This window comes from Petaurus breviceps, unplaced genomic scaffold, assembly GCF_028583685.1.
Source record: "Petaurus breviceps papuanus isolate PSGF00001 unplaced genomic scaffold, PetGlider_PUasm1.0 470, whole genome shotgun sequence".
In the NCBI taxonomy this organism is placed as follows: domain Eukaryota; kingdom Metazoa; phylum Chordata; class Mammalia; order Diprotodontia; family Petauridae; genus Petaurus; species Petaurus breviceps.
This window is the reverse complement of record NW_027186350.1, coordinates 1144475-1154832: the sequence shown is the minus strand read 5'-3', so window position 1 is coordinate 1154832 and position 10358 is coordinate 1144475. Positions and strand designations below refer to the sequence as shown.

The 10358-nt window shown below is 40.2% G+C and overlaps 1 protein-coding gene across 1 annotated transcript in view; it reads left to right on the top strand.

The window, feature by feature from the left end:
• The first annotated feature begins 211 nt into the window (after nt 1-211).
• CRACR2A (calcium release activated channel regulator 2A) overlaps nt 212-10358 on the top strand; it is a 186599-nt gene continuing 176452 nt past the window's right edge. Inside the window, exon 1 of the mRNA XM_069101435.1 lies at nt 212-450. The gene's annotated coding sequence lies outside the window, so the exon portion shown is untranslated. The remainder of the gene's footprint in view (nt 451-10358) is intronic.

The window sequence follows — 10358 nt, the reverse complement described above, 5'->3', positions numbered from 1 at the left end:
AATAGCTTGAATGTAGAAGTAGATAGAAGAATTTAACTGCCTTATAGTAAGCCAGATAGTAAAAATATTTACAAAAATATAATACATCGAATTTCATAAAAGAGAATTTACAAATCTATATAAAAGAGTGGACAGTCAAAGTTTGGCCAAATTGATTAACGCCAAAGTGAAGTAGTCTTCTCTCTCTGTATTTCTTTTGCAGATGACATAATCCTGATTCTTCAAGGAAGGTGGTTCAGAGACATGATTGCTTGACAAAGGGGTGTAGCCTTTATATGGATTGTTATTCTTCATAAATTTTATTGTCTGGGAAATCCATTACGTATAATCTGTCTTAACTGGATCTCTCCCCAAGGAGAACAAGAAGCTAGAAGAAAACTGGAATAAATGTCCTGAGTGTTGAGAGAGAGAAACTCCAAGTATAAGGAATTGAACTTGTCCTCAAAGCAGGTGTGTGACCATTTATATTACTTGTTCTTTTGATAAAAATGTGAGGATTCAAGATCAAAATTCTACAGGGAAGTAGGCTGTAAGAAAGCTGAGAACAATCAACAAAGACTTTGTGTAGTGGTGGTGGTGGTGGTGGTGGTAGTAATGATGACGATGATGATGATGATGGCGGCGGTGGTGGTGGTGGTGATGGTGATGTGGTGAACTCAAGATGGTGGCTTGGAGTAACTGATCTTCTGAACATCTACCCAGTTGGCCAATCAGACCAACCTTAGGAAATATCTGTGTTTCATGAACTTTCAGTTTCACACATTCAAAGGACAGTCTTAAGAGGCTTGTTTGTCTAAAAATTCTTTCCTTCTGGTCTGGTGAGGTTACTTGATTCTTAGATAGAGAATAGACAATGGAGAGCTAATCAGATGCTGTCCTCAGGGTCAGGATTGTTACCCTAATCCTGAAAGAAATTTCCCTGGTGGTGTGTGAGCATAAAAGTCTAACATTTAGATGTGGAAGGGAAACTGGGGTGCCATCTAGTCCAGTCCCTTCATTTTACAGATAAGGAAAATGAACCCCAGAGAGAGGAGTGACTTGCTTAAAGTCACAAAGGTAGCAGAGATAGCAGGGTCTTGAATTTTTGGTACTCCTCTGGAAGACATGGTTAAAAGAGCAGCACAGTAGGGGTTGGCTACCCCCTCCAGAAAATGCCTAGTGAAAATAACAGCTCACTGTTAGTGTTTGTTAACTACGTACTTAATAAATGCTTATTGACTGACTGGCTGACTGTTAGCTTTGTAAACTGTAAAGTTCTGTCTTGTAATCTCTTAGCAATGGTTCTCTACCATTTGCAAAGGGCTCTTTTTGTGTGAGGGAGGTAGTGTAAATATTATTTTAACTTTACTGATGAGGAAAACCGAGTCTCAGAGTGAGATTGTTCAAGGTCACATAGCTAGCAAATTCCAGAGCCAGAATTCAGACCCAGGTCTTTTTATTTCAAGTCTATTGTGATTTCCATTATATGATGCCTTTCATCTTTGGGATTTACCTCTACACGCACATACACATCTCCCTCACCACATGAGATATGTATATTTGGTTTAAGTATAGTACAGTGCCAGTTTGGAGGCACTGACTAGCCATACAACTAATTGATAACCTCTCCTATATTCCATTGTTTTTACATTACGTCATATATCACTTTTCCATCATTGTCAGAATTTCAGCTAGATTGGCAGTTCCTGTAGAGTAGGGAGAGTGCTTTGGGACTTCCTCATAAATTTGTGCCTGGAACTTAGTAAATGCCCAATAAATATTTGTTGATTGATCTCCATTACATTAAGGAACAATAGTCCTATTTTTTAAAAAATCATTCAGTCATTATCAGAATAAGAATCAGAGGACCATAGGATTCATATTTGAAAGAAACCTTAGAGTACTTACTCCTTCATTTTACAGTTAAGGAAATTGAGAGCAAGATCAGTGAATGTTTATCAGATATTTGATAAGTGCAAGGCATATATGAAATACCTCTGCTGCCTGAGCTTGGTGTGATGTCACTCACAGCAGCAGGTCTGGCAAGATTTTAGACCAGTGCAAGGTACAATAGTGCCACCTATTTATCACAGAATTTCAGAACTGAATTAGATCTTAAAGGTCACATAGGTACAGAATCCAGTTAGAAGAAAGCTCAGATCCAATGTGGAGCTGTTCCCATCATCTAATTACTAATAACCCAGTACTCTTTTTACTCTGCCACTCTTCTCCCTAGGCTAAGGATTCTGAAGTACTTGTGTTCCAACTGTTAACTGGAGGGTTACTGTTGTGTTCTCCTGGCTGGCAGGGTCAGCAAGACATATGAGTGCTGTGGAAATCCATGGAAAGCTCTCTCTGGATGATCACTCTGTATTTCACCTCTGATTATCTGGGATCATAATTCATTACAATTGGTTATGATGATGAATTAGAAATTTTCTCTGGGATCAGAGAAACTATTGCCAGACTTTTCTAAGAATAGATAAGTTTCCCCAGGAGAGGTACCTCCTTTCTCTTTTCAATGCCCTTTCACAGTTGAGTGAATGACAATTCATGTGTGTCCCTTGTTTTTACTGGGGGGTGGGGGGGGGATAGCCATGGTAAGGAGTAGGTTGAGTTGGGCTTAAATCATAATACAAATTAATGGGAAAATAACATGGCAGCCTGTTTCTAGGTGTCTCTGGGCCTCAGTTATGTTATGTTACTGTTAGAATAAAGAAGAAAGGTCTAGAAGTGGAGCACATGAAAACATTGTGTTACCCACTGGCTAGCTATGGCCCTTATATAAGGCTAGTAAAATAGGGGAAATTCTATGGCCTCCAATCTTGTCAAGCACCTCCCTACCATCTTCAGTCAATTCAACAATTTAAACAACATTAAAAAATAGCTTTATTGTTACTTTTCGTTTTAACACTGTACTTGTGGGACATAGCTGTGCTGACAGTGCATGAGGCCCCAAATGGTTTTGTGGTTGAGTCAGGCTTGACTCATTTGACACCAAATTCAGTGTTCTTTACACTCTACCCTTAAACTGCCTTGCCCCATTAAATTCTGCCTGAAAACAACATGAAAGCATCAAAAACATTGTATATGCATAATCAGTAATTACAATAATCGTGTCTGACAGTGTTTCCCATCTTCTACATCCATAGTCCACACCTCAGTACTAAAGGTATGTGTCCTTTTAAATCGTAATTGTTTATGATAATTCATGATAATTCAATGGCTTTTTATAATCTTCATTATTGTAGTCATTGTGTATATTATCTTGCTTTTGCTTTTTCTCCATCATTTCATGGGAGTCTTCTATGGTTTTTTTTTCTGAATTCCTTGTATTTACTGTTTTTGAGAAGACAGCTGGGTGGTAGGGTGAATTAAGTGCTGGACGGGCAGTCAGAAAGATTTCCAACCTGCTTCAGACAATTATTAGCTATATGACCCTAGCCAGGTCACTTAATCTCTGTCTGCCTCATTATCCACATCTGTAAAATTGGGATAATAATAGCATCTACCTCACAGGGTCGCATTATTTGCATTAGCAAAAAACTGAAAACGAAATGAGGAATGGGTGGACAAATGGTGATATGAAAATGAAGTAGAATATTAATGTTATCATAATAGTAGCTAGTATTTATATATTGCTTTAAGGTTTGCAAAGCTATTTGCATATGTTATCTCATTTGATCCTACCATGAGAAAGGCTGTGCTGGGCACTGGGATTGCAGAGACAGAAGAATATATAATACTCACCCAAAAGGAACTAAAGTAAAGGAGGAAAAAATGGTTGATAATGTAGAGGGGGTATGAGAAATAGGAAGGGGAGATGAGGGAGCTCCTGATGGATCAATAAATCAACAAGCACTATTAAAATATGTACTGTGTTCAAGGTATTGTGTTATCTTGAAGACACAAAGCAAAAGCAAAATCAATCCCTATTCTCAAGGAGTTTCCATGCTAATGGGGGGATAAGATGTGTAAATAGGTGCATCCAAGAAGACATGGACGTGAGCCCTATAGTGGAATCGTGTTGATTTACTCAGGAAAGTAGGAATGAGTTTGTCTTCTGGGAGAGTAGAATCTCATAGGAATAGAATCAAGGGCTTCAGAGGAAAGGAGAAAGTATGCAATAGTGAGGTGGTGTTAGTAAGTAGACTCAGTAGGATAGACTGAATCAAAGAAGAATAAAAGGATTATCCTGAAGCACCAAGAGCCCAGATGAAAAAACATAACATGAATATGCAGTGGACCCAAACTAGACTTCTCCTGGTTCTTTTCATCAACACTGGAGATTGTTGAGAAAGATGATGGGGGGGGGGGTGTACTGGAGGAGGGAGGATGGGAAGTAGGGAAAAGATAGAGTTCAGAGTGTCAAGGGATCCAAGAAGTGGAGGACAGTGTGTAGTAGGACTGTTACCTATTGTGTCAAGATGAATTAGGGAAGAAAGTGGAGGAGTGATAGACTTAGAAAATAGGCAGAACAGGTCCTGGAGATTGTGATGGGGCTGAAGAATAGGTTTGGGAGTGAAAGAAAGGGATCAGAGGAGCAGATAATTGGCTCATAGATTTACAGCAGGAAGGGATATTAGACGCCAACCAGACCAATCTCTTCATTTTACAGATAAGGAAACTGAGATAGAGGCAAAATAACTGGCAAAAAGTCATAGAGACGGAAGTGACGGGGCTGGAAAGAGAACCAAAATCCAACTTTCTTTCCCTGCATCAGGCTTCTTCTAGAAGATGAAAGATGGAAAGACATACAGGTGATCAAAGAATTCATAACATCATTGATTCAGAGCTAGAAGGGGCCTTTGATGCCGTCTTGTACGACTCACTAATTTTACAGAAGTGCTTTGCCTTTCCAGGACTAAGCACAGAGTCTGGCCCATAGGAGGTACTTAACAGGCATTGATTGGATGGTAAGGAAATGAGTCCTGTAGAGGTTCAATGATGCTGCAATATCACATAGGTGTCAAGCTATGGTTTTGAGAGATGGAGGTGGCTGATTTAGAGTGAATATGTAGGCTATGGGAGCTAATGCTGATAGATTGGGATGTTTGAAGAGCCACCACTATGCTTTTTTAAAAAAAAAATATGGCTAATATCGGGGAAAAAAGAATTCCTTCCCTTTTCCCCAATCCATCCTTCATCAAAACTTCCCAGTTTCTTTGGAGAGCACCATTATTCTTCCAGCCTCCCAGGTTCTAAGCCTGGTATTACCCTTGACTCCTAATTTTCCCTCAGATTATTTACACTTCTAATCAGCTGCCAAACCTTACCCTTTTTACCTCTACAACATATCACTAGTCCATCCCCTCTCACTCCTCACAGAGCCACGCTCAAGTTCTGGCCCTGGTCACCTCTTCCCTGGACTGTTGCAATAGGTTCCTAATTGGTCTCTTTGCTTCAAGTCTCTCCTCCTCTCTAATTTATCTTCAGAAAGCTGCCAAAGTGATGTTCCTTAATTGTAGGTCTGACCATATCACTCCCCTAACTTAATAAATTCTAGTGGATCTTTATTGCCTCTAATATAAAATATTGACTCGGTTTGAACTTCAAAGTCCTTCACATTCTGACCACAGCCTATCTTTCAGTTCTTATTATGTATTATTTCCTTCCTGCACTCCAAGGTCCAGCCAAATTGACCTTTTCTCTGTTTTTCACACATGGCTCTCCATTAACCTTTATTTACCATCTGTCTCCCAAGACTAGAATACACTTTCTCTTCAATTTTTCATTATAGAATCCTTTACTTTCTTTCTTTTTTTTTTTTAAACAATTGGGGTTAAGTAACTTGCTCAAGGTTACACGGCCATATTGTGCGTGGGTGCGTGGGTGTGTGGGTGCCGAGTATCTCAGGCTTGAGCCAATCCCAGGTCTCCTGACGCTGAGGCCAGTGCTCTTACTCACTGCTCCACCTGGCCGCCCCTAAACAATTGGGGTTAAGGGGCGGCCAGGTGGCTCAGCGAGTAAGAGCACGGGCCCCAGTGTCGGGATGACCTAGGAATTGAATCCAGGCTCCGACACAAATAACTGGCGGTGTAACCTTGAGCAAGTTACTTAACCCCGATTGCTCATTAAAAAATAAAAACAACAACAATTGGGGTTAAGCAACTTATTCAAGATTACATGGCCAGTTATTTTGTGTGGGTGTTAAGTATATGAGGCTGGAACTGATCCCAGGTCTCCCGATGCTGGGGCTGGTGCTCTTACTCACTGCGCCACCTGGCCACACCAATCCTTTACTTTCTTTAAGATGAAGCTCATGCATCACATTCTACATGAATCCTTTCTGGATCTCTCCAGTGCTAATGCCCTCCTTGCATTTACTGTGTGCGTATTCTTATATACTTCTTATAGATGTATACATTTTTTCTCTTGAAAGTAGAGAGGGTGTCATTTTTTTGTCTTTGTAGTTCCAGTGCCTGCCTTTAACAGTCCTAGGCACAGAGTAGATACTTAATATGTTTGTTTATTGGTTGATTTGGTGTTGGTACTCCTTCCCCTGGTCCAGGTTACAACTGTACTACACCTTCTCATCCTGAGAAATCCTTATCTCTGTCTTTCTGAAAATTCTCCATGAAAAGTGTCATTCCTTTATATGAAAGTCTTCTCCTGGCTCTTAATGTTTTTGGGGGGTTCCAGTTTTGTACTTGAATTTCTTCCTTCCTTCTTTCTTTTGTTCATTCCTTACTTCCTCCCTTTCCCTCTTTTTGTTTTTTCCTCCTCTTTTTTCTCCTTTCCTTCCTCTGTTCCTTTCTCCCCCCCCCCCTTCTCTTTCACACTACCTCCCAGGCTTTGTATTTTTCTCCTTTTATAAATAACCAAGCCTCCTCCTTTTCCAATCATACTTCTCCTGTGGGTCTTTATATTGCCTTAACCCTCACTGTGGAATAAAAGGCTTTGTTTCTTATTAAAGGAATTTCAGGCATCATCCAGGAGGCAGCAGAAGGATTTAGTGATGGGGTGAGTTGAGATAGGAAGGGACTTTCTTGTCCTTGAAATCACATTTAACAAATAGGCCCATCCTGAATTTTTTCTTTTTTTTTATGACATGTCTAATGACTTAACAAAGGAATTATTCTCCAGGATGGTCCAAGACCCTTAACTTGGATCCTTTTTGATTTTAGTGCCCTCCCTCTGTTGATTTATCTCCAATTTATCCTTTAGATATTTTGCTTATACATAGTTGTTTTCCTGTTGTCTTCCCCTTTAGACGGTGAGCTCTTCGAGAGCAGGGACTGTCTTTTGTCTTTATATCTCTAAGACTTAATGTAGTTCCTGGCACATGGTCCATGCTTAATAAAAGTTTATTAATTGACTGACTTAGAATGACTTCTATCTTTATAGTTTTGTTTGTTTCTCTCTGTTCTTTTCCTGGGCCTATTTTGTAAGTTCATCCACATAGTTATATTCGAACAATTGACATTCATCCTTCTCTCCCTCCCTCCCTTCCTCACTTCCTTCCTCCCTCCCTTCCTTCCTCCTTTCCTCCCTCCCTTCCTCCCTCCCTTTCCCCCCTTCCCCCCCCTCCCCCCCCCCCCCCCCCCCTCCTCCTCCCCCCTTTTTCTCCTCATCTCCTCCTGCCAAGTCTCTTCAAAGTCTCATGTTTATTCAGACTGTTGCTGTGGTTAGGTAGATAGTCAGGCTTGATATAGGGTTGAAGAGGAAGCCAATTTCTTCTTGATTCAACATTAAAGCCTGTGGGCGGCTAGGTGGCGCAGTGAATACAGCACCAGCCCTGGAGTCGGGAGGACCTAAGTTCAAATCCCACCTCAGACACTTGACATACTTACTAGCTTGTAAGACTTTGGACAGGTCACTTAACCCCAATTGCCCTCCAAAAAAAGAAAAAAAAATTATTAAAGCCTGGGTTGCACAAAGGGCAGTGAAGAAACTGTACAAAAGAAAATGTGTTGCGACACAAATTTGAATAGTGGTTGAAGATAGCTTGCCTGCCTTCCTGTACTGAAAAAAAAAAAAAGCTTTTTAAATCACCATCAATTACCCAACAAATATTTAGTGATAATCTTCCTAATTGGGGAGATAAAAACATACAAAAACAAAATACTTAAATGAAACAATAACAGCTCATAGCCCTTACTACAACTTAATATGGTAATGCTATTAACTATTGTTACTTTAATTAATGTTTTTCATTAAATATAGTGTAAAAGGATTTACTTAAACATGAACTCTAAGCCAAAGGAAGTGGAAGGAAGGTGTTAAACAGGGGAGCCCTTGTTCAATTCAATAAATTCACCCAATAAACTTTATGGGATTAAACAGTAATGGAACTTTGTCTTAAGGACTCTTCCCATGGAGTTAGGCATTCACCCTGAAACCTCGCTGAGAGTTCACAGGTTACGATCAGAAGTCACCTCTGATTGGTTCTCAGCCACTTGGGCTGCATCTAAGATGATTGAAAGCCAGTTGTCAGAGAGAATAAACTCTTCTCAGACCTTTGGTTAAACCCCTTGAATTGGACTTACTACAGAGCTCTCCATTAGGCCCCTGAGAATTAGAGTTTCACAAAACACTTTCCTCATAACAACTCTGTGAGGCAGAGAGGATAAGTATTGTTATATTTGTTTTACATATGGTCAGTTGAGGCCAAAAGAGTTTAGGTGGCTTGCTCAGAGTCATATAATGTAAAAATTTCAGAGCCAAAATTTGAATCCTTGTTTCCAGGTAGGGCACACAGTATAAATAACATGGAAGTGAGACTAGGAATTGGAAATCAGTAAGACATGTTTGTGGGACAGTGAGGACCTGACTGTAGCATCAAAGAATTATGGATTTTGGACTGTAAGGGACCTTAGAGGCACCTAATCCAATCCCCTCCTATCACAATTCAGGAAACAGGCCTAGAGAGGCTGAGTGACTCTTCTGGGGCCACAGAGGTTATAAGCAGCATAGGAGGATATGAATCCATATCCTCTGACACCAAATCTATTGTTTTTCCCTTGTATCACACCAGAACATGAGTACTAGAGAAGAATGAGATAAAATCAGATAGACAGTCCTTTTGGAATTTTCTGGAGTTGTAGTACCTCTTTCCAGGAAAAATGTGTGCCCTTTCACATTTCTGTAGTAGGTGATATTGATCTCTTTCTGTCTTCTCCAGTGTCATTGGAACATAGCTGCCTTACTGCTGTGTTTCTGCAAAGGACCAGGGGAGCATTCCTCTCTCCACAGAGGTTTTCTGAGACATTGACAAATTAGTTACTTTACATGTGGTAGAATTGTCCGGGAGGATGCTTGTCCAACCCTTAGAATCCAAAAACAAAAACGAGAACAAGTATGCTATCCCCTGTACAGACACTGCACCGGCAGTATTTTGTTAATAACGAGCCAATTATCTTGTGAGGACATTTCCCACGTGGCTGTGTGCCCTACTTTCCATGGGCATAAGCAAGTGAAAGTTTCATTAACAATGCCCTGTGAAACCCAAGCTCCACTTTGCAACCAAGGCTGCCTCAGCAGGAGCTGAGAGGGTGTGTGTAAGCTTGTACAAGGACTTGTTAATCAAATTACTGGGTGTTGTGTGTGTATTTCCTAGGCATTGTTTTGAAAAGCTAACTCAGAGGGAACAGGGTGGGTGCATGGAGTTCATCCTGAGTATGATATCATCTTGAGTGCTGAGGTCATTGAAGAAGGAGCAATTAAAACCTGTAATGAAATAGAACTTCTTGATAAGCTGAGTTAGAGAAGCCTTATTATATTGAGGGGAAAGAGGAAGGATCAGATGTTTTTCCTTTGGCTAATGTCAGGGTTCTAGTCCAGTGGTCAGACATCCAGGGCAGAATCAAGCAGTGAGATTCTAAAGACTTGAGGTTAGAGGCTATTCCTCGGGTCTATGGAGCTCTCTCCATTTTAAAGATACTAATTTCATTTATATAACACTTTAGGGTTTGCTAATAAATTTCCTTATGTAATAGTGGCTGTCCTAGCAAACAGGCCTAGAGTTTGGCCTTTTCTGGGGCCACATGTGCCCTAGCCCTTTCTAGTGGGCCCCCTGATAAAAAATGTCATTTCTACCTTTAAAATATTTTTCCCAGAACCTATTTGTATGAAAATATGTGTAGCAGCTCTTTTTGTGGTGGTCAAGAATTGGAAATTGAGGGGATGCCCATCCATTGGGGAATGACTAAACAAATTGTGGTATATGATTGTGATAGTATATTATTGTGTTATAAGAAGTGACATACAGGATGATTTCAGAAAACCTTGGAAAGGCTGAACTGATACAAAGTAAAGTGAGCAGAACCAGGAGAATGTTGTACACAGTAGCAGCACTATTGTATGATGATCAACTGTGAATAACTTGGCTCTTCTCAGCAATGCAGTGATCCAAGATAATCATTCCCCAGAAAAAAAAA